This window comes from Hylaeus volcanicus, chromosome 3 (assembly GCF_026283585.1).
Source record: "Hylaeus volcanicus isolate JK05 chromosome 3, UHH_iyHylVolc1.0_haploid, whole genome shotgun sequence".
NCBI classification, from domain to species: Eukaryota; Metazoa; Arthropoda; class Insecta; order Hymenoptera; family Colletidae; genus Hylaeus; species Hylaeus volcanicus.
In genome coordinates, this window is record NC_071978.1 from 16,801,106 (window position 1) to 16,817,931 (window position 16,826).

The window sequence follows — 16,826 nt, forward strand, 5'->3', positions numbered from 1 at the left end:
TCGACTCTGACGAATGGTGAGCAACTCGGACAACTGTTTTGGAATTTTAAATTGATAAATTACAAAAGTACGTTTTCTTGGAGACGCTAATTACGATTTTGATATTCAATATTTGTCGATGGTATCGATGTTATAAATAATTATATTCTGTACTGTAACAAAATAATTTGTACTCTAAGCTCCTATAGTCAAAAACTCAGTCGAAATTTTACAGATTCCTAAAACAGCATGCGTATTTAGAAACTATTATTAAAAAATTGTAGACATTTTCATGCGGGAAAATAAGAAAGTACAAATGTTCGAGTCATATACCGACTGTGCTACGGGATTGGTAAAACAGAGTATGGATCGTTTGATAGCGCCGTAGTCAAAATCCTCAAGTAACTCGACCCGTTACTATCGGTAAAAGAGAGGCCTGTAGTATCTGATCTATGCCACTTCTTGAACATTCATGTTAGCCCACTAATCCAATTCTCCTTGTGGCGGCCGCGAGGTTTTCCGCTCTTGTTCAAGACCCAAACAGTTGAATATAATGAGGCCATGCACCTCTTTGACACAAAGAAAGAGCAACATCTACTGAACCAAACATTATTATCTTTTTTATATTTAACTATACGTATGATCATTCAAATGTCTTTGTAAAAACGAACGATTCTGTGCATGAATTATTTGAAATAATTGTTTATTTTTACAAGCAATACTTATCATCTATTTATACTAACATTTCAATGAATTCTAGAGACTCGTAATGTTAACTGGAAGTAGGTATACCACTCCTGGATCATAAGAAAATAATACACAATATATCTCAAAGAATATGGGGATCCAGAGTTGCTAGAAGAAGGGGTATAATTTTGTTATGTGTACAAAATGTAACAGACAGCCAATAAAATAAAAAAATTTGCAAAGATCAATTTTTGGCATTACAAAAATTCAATCAAATCATAAATTCAAATAGGTGACCCTGTATATTGCAAATACTTACTTTTGCAGTAAACGTACACAAAGTAGATCAATAAATTAGTGCTTTGGCAAAATGTACAATATTAATATAAATATAAAATTGTAATTAATTTAATGTTTGACTTATAAAATTCTATTGTGATTCAAACTTTGACTAATAATTGTTTATTCCCTGTACAGTAATAACTAATTTGCACAAATTATCCTTTGAAATTCAGATTGTTTAATTGTATTGCTGCAAAAGATTATATTTAGCCTCGATTTTTCTTATGACTTTTCTTATTATATGTTTTTAAAGGAGACAGCAATTTGTGAGTCACGTCTCTTTTTAAGAATTTTTGCTCCACCCCGCTGATTGTTACTGATTGATAAGATAACTTGTGAGCTTATTTTCGATATACTGTTATCCATGTTTTCTCCACGAGGGCAAATGATAAAATATTTCAGGAATTAATTTCAAGCAATTTAAATTATGTTTTACCGTGAGCAAAATGCTTATTAATAATAATAATATTGATAGCATGTAATTTACCTCATGCATATATTAAGGTGTGGACATGTTTGGCTGCGTTTAATGAAGATAAGAGGGGCTGCACCCATAAATTATATTCTTTTTGTCCTACAAAAACGGTTTTTTATTTTCCACTTTCTTTCCACAATTTGGTAGTATACACGTACTTTTCTGTTATGTACGCACCGAATACATATATTAATCAGTGAATTTGAAATGGATATTGACAAGTATTCTATCGCACAAAATTATTAAAATTAAAGTTAAAGATTCATTTCATGAATCAGTTGAATTTGTTAAGATTTACTTTTGCAGGAAATTGTATACATTAAGAGCAATTAACAAGCATCAGAGTATATGTGGTAAGTCAAGAAAATTAAAGTTTTGTGTAATATGAATATGAAAATATGACTTACGAGCACGTTTCAGATGTGGCATTTGTGGTTTCCTTGTTTGGGAATTTTGAATTACTTGAACTGCTTTACATTGTTCTTTGAGACATTTACTAACGAATGCCACTCTTCGTAATGATGTACTTCTAATTATCGTTCCTTTCATTTCACAATGTTTGTGAATATTTTCTATCTTGCTCCATACGACATATAACATATATATTCATTTTTCAATTTTAAATATTATAATTCTGAAGAGGACTCTATCTGTTACCAGATCCGATAAAAATAAATAACATCGATAATAAAAATAAATGCTTTTAGGTGTATGCATAAATTTTGTATAATTCTTGTGCTGAATTACTTTATTAGTCAAATGGACCCACACTAGTCAAACAAACTAGAAACGAGATTATGACAACTGCGATCCGTTATTCATTTGTTTGGATACAAATTGATCAATTATATCAACATCAATAACACTTTATACATAAATGCTGATAAATCGTGTTTTAGTTCCATTTAAACATAATCTACAAAACGTATCCATACACCTAAAATAAGGTGAATGAACTACTTTGATTTCTTCAAGAGCGTTTCTACCCACTGTTAATTTCATATAAACCAGCATTTAGAAGTCAATTCAAGACACGTGTCAGGTAGACAACAGTAATAGTTGATCAAGCAATGATTTTGATGGTTTAATTAAGCACTCATATCGCACTGTGTTCGCAAATGAAATTTAGCATTAACTCGTTGTTCTCGAAGCATACTTTGACGAACTAATTATTCTGTATTAATTCTGTACTCCGAGGGACATAACAGAATGATATATATAGATATTCGAACACGTTGTAATTATGGATAAAAAATGAAGAAACGGTCGTGAATAAGTCGCGTCGAAAACAGTTTCATTCTAGATCAATTTTATACGCATGGATCGAATCGAGTGAAAGCTCACGTGACAGATTAAAACATTCGCATCTCCTGCAAATTGAAAGGGCGATAATTAATAACTTGGAAAAGATTTTCGATGCATTTTAATAATGTAACGGGAATGTATCGCTGCGTTTCAGGTGAAACTTGAGTGCAAGGTTTTAACAATCTTGTTAATCGAAACAAGGTACCTTGAGAATAGACAGGGTGTGGCTGGATGGGTGGTACAGCTGACCAGGGGGTGATACTACATGTAAAAATAAGTCGAAAAAAGGGATAATGTTTTATCCCTTGAATTTTCAAACTCGATTTTCTCGAAAACGAAGCGTGAAACGAAAATATGTTTTTCCTTCTTCTCAACTTATTTTTTTTACATAGTATATCATCACCGTCTACTCAATTGTACCACCCGTCCGTTATTACAGTTAACAGATATAACAATATAGAAAAATTTCTCACAATTCCTGTGTTCGACGAATACTTATTCTGAACCGTGATTCTTATTAATATTTAATCGAAGACTAAATGTTACTATATGTATTGTAAATATTCAATTAATTCGGAGATGTACATATTTAATGCATCTTAAAGTTTCAGATTATTATACCATTGTTTTTCGAGAAAGTAATATTTTCGAACATGAAAAGTTGAGAATAAAATTTAAATAAGTAATCGTGAGGTATTTTTCTATATTTCAATATCTATTGATTGGAACAATTAAATATTAATTTCTGACAATAGTTAAATTAATTATTAACAAGATTTATTATTTAAACAATGATGTGGGAATATGATTTTGCTGTGATATTAATGTTTCACGAATTATTTTCTCGATGGATTCAACGAGCCTTCGAATTGAGCGTCACGCGGTTGTTGTTCGCCCTTCCCCTTCTCTACCTCGAGACGCACAAGCTACCCGCAACCCTCGACCGACACAGGTATACGAGCTCATTCTTCGACGATCCTTCGATCGGTATGGATCTCGCGATCGCGTCTCGTGTCCCTCCTATTTGTAGTTTCCCTTAGTTATCGTAGCTTGGTATTGGTTGTTGTGGGTATCTTAGTTTGGTTAGTTTTAAGGCATGCGTGTACGAGTGTCTGTTCTCTACCAAATAATTATTAATCATTTGTTCAATTCTTTTGTTTGTTCGTAGGTCCATATTGGACTCGCAACTTCGTTCACCACTTCGGTCACTATTACTTGATGTGATAAGTGAAGTGACCAACCGTGTAACTGGACAGAAAGGTCGGTTGCCGTCCTCCTGGTGGATCTGTATTCGAGAGGAAGACAATCGGCTCCTCCGGATCGGTTCTCTACTCCCTGTATCCCGTCTGGCGTAGTCCAGGCTCCCGGCGCGGCACAGTGCAGTAAATCCAAAGCGCAGTAAGACGGGTGCAAGTCGAGTCCGTGGTGGCTCCCAGATGGGTGCAGGGTGTGGAGGACTGGTTCGTAGGCGTCGGTCGTCTTCCTCTCGAGTCCAGATCCATCAAGAGGAAACGGGACTGACTCAGTAAGTCCAGTTTCATGGTCGCGTCGTGTTGCGATTTAGCTTCACCTCTCTTAGTTGAAATAATTATTTGGCAGAGTTAGACTTAGACTTTGAAAATCAAAGGGACTTTGTTTTCTTTGATTTTCATCGTTTCGTACTTAGTATTAAGCTCGTTGACTCTATGTAGAGTATGCATCTACGTATGTATACTCTTTGTAGAGAGAGAGAGAGAGATCGAAGGAAGTTTGATTCCTTCTATCTCCGGGTCTCCAGTCGCAGCAACCTCCACGTGGTGAGACCTGGTAATCGGTATTATTCGTGACGATCTATCCTTCGTCGCGAGTAATAGCGAGCTAATGGCTGCGAACTTGTAATAAGATCTTTAAATATAAAAAGTGTAAACTGTAAAGTGTAAAGAGTAAAGTGAGATTAGATTTATATTACCAGATGATAGCAGATGGTTATTCAAATGTTATTTAAACCAGTGTAAGTAGAATATATGAAAAATATTCATTGTTAATAGAATATATAAATAGAACATTCATTTAGTTGTTTCTATCTACTCAGTAGACGTAAAGATTTAATTTTCTAGATAGAAGTTTTTCTTTTTTTATTATTATTATTTGAGAACCTCAGATAAGGTTCATATATACAGTAGCATGTATAATACAGTTTACGTGTACATTATATCCGCAGTTTACATTCTTTTAAGAAATCAATATAATAAGATTCAATATTAAGTGGGAGACACAGTTTCATCTTTTGGAGCTTCTTAATTAGTTTGGTCCTTGAACTATCGTAGAGCCAGTATTGCCAAATCACGAAATTTGTTTTGTTTGCGACAACTTGAATCGACTCATTCGAATTTGTTAAATAAAAGATCGCAAGAAATAAATATACATGTTAAATTTATTTTATTGACATTTCTACGCTTCCTGTGTTTCCTACATTTTGCTCCTAATTGCTCGCCTCTCAAACGTAACACACCTAACAGCCTGTAGAGTTCTTTAGTTAACCAGCTATTCCTGGCATAGTGAATTCAAGGTCACATGGAACTGCAACTAAAATTACAGCAAATGAGCCATTCTTCTTTTGATTGAGCTATCGATATGGCACTGAACTTTGACCTAACATCAACTACAACTAGTATTTCTTGATTGACGTTGATTTGATCTCTTAGATTTGCACCTAGCCTGTCAAGGAGTGTATCTCATTTTAGTCAAAGGGTAATTTCATTTTATAATTTGAGTTGTAATTTTTATCGAACAGATAACGGATCAAAGGTCGTTCAGATAAGAATTTTTCCCACCTCTGAGAATTAACACTTGGAGGCGCGAAGTTTCTTTCCGGCGATGAACGATACGCTCCTTCGTAACAGTATCTATAATGCATCTGCCACGCCCTGAGGAACTTCCATCACAACCTGTGGCTGCACAGAGATCACTGAGGCCAATTTTGAATTTTGTTTGAACCGAGTTGCCTCAGTCCTTTTCATGACCAATAAAAGCATCGTTGTACGTTAATAAATGGGCAGGCTATCGCATCACAACTACCGGTCGATGTCGAATGGTCGTAATGGCAATCTCCATCATCTTGCGCAGAGGTTTTGCGTTTAGGTCGAATGAAATAAGTCATTAGGGTCGTTGTAAGTTCTGTTGTTATTTTAACTATGTGGCACGAGGACAAAACACAATTATCAATTGCAGTTACACAATTTTCATTATTTTCAGGGACATCTTTGGCAATGCATAGGTCTCCCATGTATAGTATACGTATAATATTAATATCTATATATTGAATCATGTAAAATTAGTCATTCGATTTGTTGGAAGTTCTGTTATTTGTTTGTTTCAGTTTCAAGTTTATTTCAGTCCCAGCTGGACATTGCACAGGTTCCGGCACTATCTTATTGAGTAATAGCACCTTTTCTTCTCGCCGTAACTAGTATTTCCAGTTGCTCGCAATACGCGTCAAAATTTATTACTTCTTCGGGTGCAGCAATTCACAGCACGCAGATATTTGACTCTCCCAACCGTGCATGGGGCAACCTCTATCTTGACCATAGTTTCAGAGGCAAGGAGATAAGAACGGATGTGTAAATGTGTCGATAATGATGTCCGTGTAGTGGCGCCTAAAGTTATACAGACTCAGGTAAACACATGTAATGGATGGTATGACATAAACAAAATGCAAGATGCATAATGTAGTAGAGACTCCCGTACCCCCATTTTTCGAAACCCTAATATACGGACATTCTATTATCCGTATGTTCTTTTATCCGCACATCGTGCCTTCTCACGCCGAAGCATTTGAGTCATTTGGAAAAAGACTTCTACGGTTTGAGGCACTACTGGAATGTAATTCTACGCAATTGCTTACAATAAAAAATTTATGTGACTTGTCGGCTAAAAAATAATGGGACCCTCAGATGTTGAAGGAAACTCAATTTTGTTCATTTCTACTGGAACAGATGATATTTAATGCGAAAGAACGTAATTATTCTATTATCCGAAAATTCCACTATTCGGCAACTTTTGCCTCTCTATTAGTTCGGATACAGGAATCTCTACTGTACTTTACAATTATATATTATGAAAACAAATTAGATTTAGAAATACCTAACGTAGGTTTCGAGAATTAGAATTTAAGTGCTCCTTTAGTATGAATGTATTGAGTTTTTAAGGATTCTGAAAGTTGGAATAGAAGGTATAGGATAGGACAAGTTATACAATATTCCAGTGGAGGACAAGATGTCGCCGATGACACAGGGTTCAGAGGTTATGGATGATACAGTGTTTGCAAAATAGTTATTAAGACAAGAAATATTTTTTTGGAAATAACTGACGCATAGATATCGACGAGTACATTACGCAGATGCTACTCGAAGAAAAGATTATTGTATACAGAAGTGTGTTAATAGCATTTTCAGAAAATCAAGGAAACTAAAAGATTTTTCACACAGAATCTAAGGTTTCCGGATGTAAGTCGAGACTTTTAGATAAAATACTTGGACGTTTCGCCAATGCATTGCAACATAGCATTATACCTAATTCCTTCGGGGGTCGAATGACATATCAATATTGACGTGTATTATAGCGGAATTTTACGATAAGTTGAGAATATTTCTTGCTACAGACATTTTCATCTGTAAATTTTGTGCTAAAAATGATATTATTATTTAAATGTTCAATATTCTAATAAAAATTGATATTTTCAAAATTCCATATGTGGCTGATTTTCAAAGAAGATAGAAATTGTTGTCCTTGCTGATTCCTGTCATAAGTTACCGTTTAGTTAATTTTTGTATGAAACTACATCACTAGGCGTACCAAATTATGAAACAGATATATATTTTTTATCATAAATTCAAAATATATGTTCAAGTAAATGCCCTAAAAGTCATTCTCACATTCTGTCTTCTACTTGGTTTTTTAATTACAGATCTAACCACAGTTAAGAATTGCCATGAACTGGCTCTAACATCGTGATTTCATTTTAAAAACCTGAATCAAAATTCTTTGTTTAGTACTTAACATATATATTATAAACGCTAGCAAACAGATATTTCATTAAGCACAATTATTTTCGAAAAAGAAACTGTTGACTATTGTTATTTTTACGCGGTAAGGTGGTTTCGCCCCTTAAAGAGGTTAATCGTTGGCGCCACAAACCTAGTACACTCGCCAGAGACTCAGGAGCTTCGGTACCTACACTTCCGACTACACGCCACGAGTTTCCTCCCGAGGTTGATTTCGGAGGCCGTCGGAGATGCGCGGTACGACGCTGGACACACGACGCACTCGGAACCACTTCGACGCCTCTGTATCTCTATCTGACTGTCGTCGTCCCGTGGAAATAGAACTTGGGGCTGACCTGCCACGAGAGACAAGATAAATTACCAAGGTGGACGAGAGCGCATCCTGATCAACTGGTACCGCGGACATTCGATGGAATCGTGCACGACAATGCAGCTGGCCAGCATCGAATCTAACAGTGAGCGTCGCACCATCGAGGCGAGAGGGCTCGAATGCTAATGGCAGATGCGATGCTCGATGCCAGACGAAACATTCCAGCCGTGCTCAGATCGTCTATCGCCTCGACCCTCTTCGTTAGCGCGGCTACAAAGAGTGCAGCCACGCTGCCGCGAGCCTTTGTCTAAGCCGGACATTTTCACTGGCCGGTCACTTCCTACAAGAACGTGATTCATTCGTCGGTATTACGTCGCCCGGTGCGTATCTGGCTGGTATCTTTGCTGCGGGACCGCCCGCGCTTCTGCTGGAATGTGCCAACTGAGGACTGCCGTAACGGTAGCCTGTCTTTGTTTCTATTACTCATTTTTGGACCAATGTCAGCGGGAACCGTCTCTCCGGGCAACGTTATTCGAAACTCATTGTCTCGACGCTTCGATATCTAAGAAGAAGGATGTACCGGTATGTGGGAAGTTGAAGAATTACAGGACTGAAGTCGCTGCAGAGGTGTTCGAGTTTCTTTCATGGAAAGTACCGGTACTTTGTACACCAGATGCCCAGGGTGAACGTGAGTAAATGAGTAGATACATTAGTTACCTTAGCGTGTTGCTAGGAGTTGCAATAATCTCCTAGAGTTATTGTACTTATCCTGCCAAAAACATATCAAATGAATAATATGTCTTGTTCTGTAGTCTTGTTTGTACAAAGTATTCATCGTAAAGCAAAGAGAAGCAATATTCATGTAATATATTGAAATTGTAATATTTGATATTAGGAGGGTTCACGCAAGAGTAATAACCTTTTCAGACCTGGCGTCTCCTATTGAGGACACCAAATTTAAAAATTACCGACCCGATCGATTAGGACGAATGTCCTTATTTATGTATACATGAAGTAAGACCAGTTTTCCTCGAAAACTACACTATTAGGATTTTTGGGGGATTTTTTCCATAGTAATTTTACTCCAAACCCTAAAAATTAAATTACATTTGCACGAGGAAAAAAATAATTTAAGCCTGAAAGGGTTAATTAGTTTATTAGTACTGTATACAAGAACATAACTTGGAGTTGATCACGTAATTCCTTATGAGTATTGCTATCAAGAGGGTTACCATTCAAGTTATCCTTCGCTATCGCTCTTCGCAGCACTCTCTTTGATTTATTGTCATCATTCGATATCAAAGAAGACAGACCTAACATTAGTCTTAGTAGACATGAATTCGTAAATTGAGATCCTTGCAGAGGTGTACACATTTCTTTCCCAAAATCTTCTCTTACGTTGTTCTTCAGATGTCCAGGGTCCAATTGAGTGTTTGATACATACATAAATGTATCGGTTGGTATATAACGTGAAAGGGATGTGCTTCTCGCAAATTCGAACAAAATAATTTTCAAAGAAACACGTTTCAAGTTGTAGTTGTACTATGCATGTATTTCTGACGCACCGATCGATATGTAGCTGAAAAACCATTGTAACATCGAATTTTGACCTGGGACTGTTACAGGTACATTCTTAAGGATCTATAGCATTCATTTATGCAATAAAAAAAAAGAAGCGATTTTTGTTTTCATTGTACTTGAGTCCCTCTCCTTAAAACACCAGCGACCATTCCAGAGCAATGCTTCAATCGCATCGAAGTGCGTGCAGACAGCAAGGTATCCGGTCCCCAATAAATTAACCACTAATATCGCATTGAATCGGCGACCGCAATTACAATGTGTCCAGCTGATCTAATGGCTCTTTACTCATTGTCCCGATACGTGGGTTCCGTGCTCGTTGACGTGCCCCTCGCGGACTTTCACGGAGAGACACCTGTGACGTGACCAAGCATTGTGCCGATATTTTACAGGTGACTCCACCTTTCGCGAGGCCGGGTTTATACTACCACTTTGGACACTGCCGCGTTGTACTATCTTTCCGCTAACTCGTAGATCCTTCGACAAGATACCCATTGTCCGAGAAGGTTACCGGACTGCCCACACCGAGGGCTCCACCACGTGCGCTCCCCCCATATTCATCCGTCTGCCCAAACAAATGCTCTCTCCAAGTCTCTACGTACCTCTCTCTTTCCTTCAACTTTTTATTTGTTCGTTCTTTCGTTTTGGTCTCGAGAGTGTCCTCTATTAGATTGTCTGGATAGGTCGTGTTGAGTTTTAAGAAAAATTCAAAGGCAACACATTTCAATTTAGATATAATATTACTTACAGACCTTATTGACCAATGTTAATTTTATTAAGGATACATTGGGCCTTTTGTTAGAAGAGTTACCTTTACTTACACGACAAACCATGTGGTATCATCGTGATGGATGTCCAGCACATTATTCATTGATTTCACGAAGGAAACTCGATGAAAAATTTCGAAATCGTTGGATTGGACGCGGCGGTCCAATATCGTGGCCAACTCGTTCAATATACTTGATACCTTTAGATTTCTTTCTTGAGGAACACTGATATATTATATCGGAATACTGATATATTTAAAAAAATGGAGGTGACCTTCCAATGTCTGGAAACACCTCCACCTGCAAAAAAAAACAATTATCGCCATCGGATGGCCCCCTTCGTACTGTACAATTTTGTTTTAGCAAATATTTTTGTGAAACATATAATTTCGAAGATGTTTGAGGTGCTAATAGTTATTGCCCCACCCTGTGTATTTATTGAATTACATTGGTACCATTTTGTATCAACCATTGGTACCTTCTCCATCTTTCGCATAATTTGAATATTCTATTCTTTAAAAATTTTACAGATTTTTTAACATAAATTTGTTGAAGGTAATTTGTTATGTTAACCAAAGAGATAATATAAAACATAGAGATAAATACATATTAAACAACAATTATTATAGCCAATGTAAAAAAAGAAACATGTCAATAATTAAATACTAACTAAACAAACGCAATAGTATTAATAATATAGAAATAAAACATAAAATGAACGAAAAATATTTATTAAATAGTTATTACATTTAAATACCTATATATTTTGATAAAATTTGTGTAAAAAAATTGCAGATTTTAAATAACAAATGTTATTATTACAAAGATTAAGATATTGTTAAAAAGTTAAAGAAATGTAAAACAAAATATATGAAGCCTAATAGACAAGTTTTGTGAGCTAAGTACCTTATAAATGAATAAGAATTAATAGACAACCTTAAGCGATCCAGAAAAGGAAGACTTCCATTTTTATCTTCAAGAGTATCTGCTTAAAATCTTCGGAATTCATGCTTGATGACTATGTTCTCTTTCCATTTTCTCTTTAGAGAGGAATGCAAATTTCCAGCTTTCCAATCTATTTAATCTCTTTCTTCTCTGACCATTCTAATCAGTCGCAAATGAACAGGTCGAGTCTCGAGCCACGATCCTTAGTAGAATTCTCGACAAGGTATCCATTGTTCAGAAAGCACGTACCTCTGCTCGTTGATTTACTCTTACAAATGTTTCTTCTTTGCCTCGCTCTGCTTGCTCCTCAGCATCTACAAACCTCAGCGTCGAGAGTTCCTTTGTCGATTTTGATTTGTTGCTTCTCGCATGGACAGCAGCATCGCGGTTCTCTGGATAAATAAGAGACGCTTCGGCCAGAACGAGGTAAGTACCTGGTGTCAGTGCCGGCAAATAGAAATACATTACTTAACGCCGAGAGGTAACGTAATTCTGCTCATTGCGTTATTGCACAATGCGATTCGTTTCCTTATTACCAGAGTAATTTTTGTTACCACCGATTTCATTCCAGTTCATGTTACATTTACGAAGAAATAACTATATTATTCATTTGTTTCGTTCTTAGAGCTTTAAACCAAAGTACAGTGTGTTTCAAAATGATGTGTCAAAGTTCTTTATGATAGCATCGTATTCTATTCATCGCGAGGGACAAAGTTGCAAAAGGAACAATGGGTCACAACTCAACTGTTCGCTAAATAAAGTATAGCAGCTAAAGGGAATATTTTTGAACATTTTGCGTAACAGGAATAAAGCAAATGAATCTTACACGTTGAATTTTATTTATTCCATTTTTCTGGGTTGAAAGTCATTTGTAGGTGATATTGTAGTACATGGATGAATTCGTTATTTTGTCAGCTACAGCATTACGTTAACGAAAATATATCATTCCGTTTAAAAAAACATCGATGACCTTGAAATTTTATAAAAAAAAAGACCTTGAAATTTTTTCCCTTACACCGTTACATGAGGCCCTTCAAATAGTGTAACTTTGTCCTAAGAAGTTTTTTTGTACAACGAAATGTAACGGAGATATTTAGGTGTTCTGTTTTTTCGGCCTCACCCTGTATATGTATTATAGATTATTAACATTAATGAGATCAACGTATAAATTTGTTACATTCCAACACGCGGGGCACACAACAAGTAAGCATGGTTAAACAAAAAACACGCGTTTTCATTTGTTTGACGCGCGCTAATTATAACTACTCTACATATTAATTATCAAATATTATACATGTCAGCGATTAATGTCTGTTCCACCGCCTCGGTCAACTTTGCTGCAACATTTATATTTTTGGGAAAATCTTTCCATACAAATTTGAACATCATACTAAAATAGCAATAAAAGCGTATGTAAAATTTCAAATAGAAATTATCTATACTTGTTTTAATACAAAATTATAAAGACATCCATGTTTGATTTCAAAAAAAGTAATTCCGCCTTTAAATTCGAAATAAGGATCTTGCATATTTACTCGAGCAAAACAATACCGAAAATTAAATTAGTTTACAAAGTACATATGTATCTACACGGAGCAATGAAATGGTGGCATTTACCTAGCCACGATTGCCAAGCAATAAGTAATCGGCAAGGACGATGTGTTCTGATTTAATAGATCAATAGCAATTGATACGGGGTTAATCTCGCGCACACTCGTCGATAGAAACCGTTAATGGGTTTCGACCATCTCGCCAACCATCTTATCTATTTTTGCGAGGATTCCGATCGTCGATCTTCGAAGCACCGTTACAGCCGTTTGCTCATTACGATTATGATAAGTGGAATAAACAATACCGACCCTTTTATCCTGTTTATGTCACAATCGCAGTCGTTCTTCATTACATTGCTATGACTCGAGTTCGAGTTAATGAGTGCGGATTGCATTCAACCATTTTGCTCGGGCGCCCTCCATTTCTCTTTCTAGCTCACTTTATCGTTCTTGTCTCGCGTAATTACTTACCTGATGAGATAATGATAAGTCTTATGGATGAATGGAAGCGAACGGTCAACCGTCCCGCGAACAATACGCGGAGGATTGGTTCGTTAAAGTTTCTTGTCGGGTATTAATGCTACCCGTAAAACGTATGGTTTCCACTTTTTCCGAATCGTTCCTTGAGAACCTGGCCTGTCGGAACGCACCATGACCACTCGTCGAGGCGTTGAACAGTGAAGATGTTTTGCAGTTTACGAATTTATAACTGCAGCTCGATCCTTTGATCTAGTCTCGAAGATAAAGGGTTACGATGTTAAAAAGTAGTCCTTTTTGGAGTAACTCAGACATCTAAATTATCGATAAAGCATCAGTCTTCACTGAAGAGTCTTCAGGTTTGGAGAAACTATGAACGCACAATTATTTATCGGCAATAAGATGAAAAAGTTACTAATAAAGTCAATGAAGTAGATAGTGCTCATGGTGAAAAATTGGAAATCGTTGATTTAACCCTTTATTTACTGAATTTCTCAAAAGTTTTAGAAATCTAGGCGTCCATCTTAGTCTTATATCATCGTATAGAGTTGTCTCTAACAAGCTTCCAAAAAAAAGCTTGTGCTGCCATCCAACAATTAAAAACGAACTTCATAGGAATGAACTTGAAAGTCACAATGGATTTCAAAACGTTTAATTAATACAGTGCCATGAGAAAATTGACGAGACTTATAAGCCCCCTAGTAAATAAAGGGTTAATAGTAAAGTTAGTAAAGTTAAGGTAAAGTGTTAATAGGGGCTGCTGAAGTTTTTTCTCTAATAAAATACAAATAGTATGGAATATATTTGATTTCATTATTTTGATTGAAAGCACAAATGTGTACAATTAATTGTGAAAGATGATGCTGTTTTTGGCTCAAAGACGTATTTCAATATTATACATTAAAATTTTAAGGACCCTTTTGAAGACGCTACTTTGGAATTATTATGTATTACAAATGAAAAGTAAGTTTAGTTTGCTCAGAAATATGATCGATTTGATCCGTTAAGAATAAAATATTCATCTTGTCAGATACTTTGAGTAATATTATAATGTATAACTTCAAATTGAAAGTAACATATAACTCATGTTTTTACTAATATTACTATAATAGTATGTAGCATGTATTTTTATGCATACTATGCAACCTAGATATAACAAATAACCAGAAATTAAGTCAATTTCGTGAAGACCATTGTTCTTCATACACTATTGTCAAAGAATGATTTGTACAAAACAATTTAATAAATTGTTAAGTTATTCATTAACGAAGCAATATTCTCTGATGTTTGCATCATTGCAATCGAATAATGAGATATTATAATTTCTGGGTAGAAAAGGTAAAAATATAAAACACTTATTCATCTGAGGCCAGTTGTGTGACATTGCTCGTTTATGTTGCGTGTATACTAACTCGCGTCGTCGTAACGCTTATTATTGTTATCATTATATCGTGCTATGGTGGAACTTCATAAAAAATGCACGTATTTCCGACACTCCATAAAATTGAGAGGTCACGAAACTGGCGAAATAAGAATCCAGAGTAGCCTTGCGCTTGCGAAACCTTAACCAGGAAAACTGGCTGCATTAGAATAGTGTCTGTACAGCATAACTGTTCGGATCTCGGGTTGCGTTGTAGGTCTAATGTCAGAGAGGCAGTGGGAAGCAGAAAAGGGGGAATAAAAGCGAGAGAGGAAATTATGGGGAGCCGACACAGTCACGAGAAGGCCTTCTAAGGTCGCCACTAGAACGAGAATTCTTCAAATACCTTCGCTGAGGTCGCGTTCGATCTATACCGATCGATTTAGGAATTGTTTGCACTGACAGGAAGTAATTTAGCAATAAAGTGTATCGAATTATTAAGGTTTCGAAATGATTCGGACAAGCATCTGAGGATATTCAGATTTAGGTGAGGTGCGGGGAATTCATGTGAAAATCAACTAGGGTTAATTTTATAGATGAAATTTGGGAAATACGTATTCTCGTATGGTATTTGATGCCGAATTAAACGATATAAAATTTAATTAAATTATTTTGAAAAGAAGTTTGAAAAAAAGTAATAGTTGTTTGATACCCCTCAAACAGTATGTACAGAGTATGTAAGAAAAACGTAATCTATTATATATATACGTCATTTTAGTACGTAACGTAAAAAGGATCGAGTTAACATAAATGTGATTCATTCAATTTAAATGAAAATATTCAAACCATAAATACATATTCATCTTAATTTTTATTAAATGTTGTTCGAAAAGATCCGCAAAAAATTTGCCCTTCCTTAAGAGACTCTACAAATACATATAAAGCTTTAAAAACACAATTTTGAATACAAAATCATTCGAATAAAAATAAGTTCATCTAAACATACTTTTACATTCCAACACGAAATCGTTCAAACTTCCCACAGGGCGTGAAGTTTCTCTTTCGCAGAATATTTTCGTTTCTTTCACAATCGACCTTTCGATGGATTTCACTTCGCGCCATTATATTTCGTCTGGAAGTATATTGTTTACAAATCATTTGAGGCCAATCTACGATCTCGGAATGCAATTGAGGTTGCAGTAACGTGGGTACCGTTTTTATAGCGACTCTGTGCTAAAGGAAAACGACGAAAGGCATATCTCGCGGCAGCCGCTATTAAGTTTCGGATTATATCCTTCACCTTCATTTTTATTGGCACACCTTGCGCATACCTGCCCGATCTTTCCATATAGTAGCTAAGTCATTGTCAGCCTAGCTTTACTCCATTTCCATTATGAAAACGAATGTTTCTATCCTGTACACGCACACGTGACATGGCCACGCGGCGGCACGAGCCTTACCGATAATTTCCAACGTGTCTGATTAGGAATTTTAATAAAGCGAAATGTCGTCGTAAATACCGATACGCGCAACAACTTAATGGATTTGCGAACACGGAAAGAATTATCGCGCTTAAAGTGATATTACGCAATAATTGACACATAATTCTTCGTACGGAACCTTAATGCTGTCAGTATGCAGTTAAAGATGTCGTCGCTCCTTTCTGGCGTATTTATTATAATTTATTATGCTTTCGGTTACAGGCAAATCGTCGAGCTGGATCGCGTTTGTCATGAATATGGTATGCCAGTGATCGAGAAGAGAGGGAGAAAATTATTTTTTTTTTTTTTGCTCACTACATACTGTCACATGGTTTTACTTGCAGGAGCGGGATACCTTGCAACATTTCGTTGCTAATCCGGTTTTTCAGGTTTACTGTTTCGTTTGTTTACCTTAGAGAGCAGATATTAACGTAGTTTGTGTTTTGTAACATTGATAAACAATATCGAACAATAATTTGTTATTTCCAAGCTATTTCTGCTTAATTTTTGACAATGATAAGTTTCTTC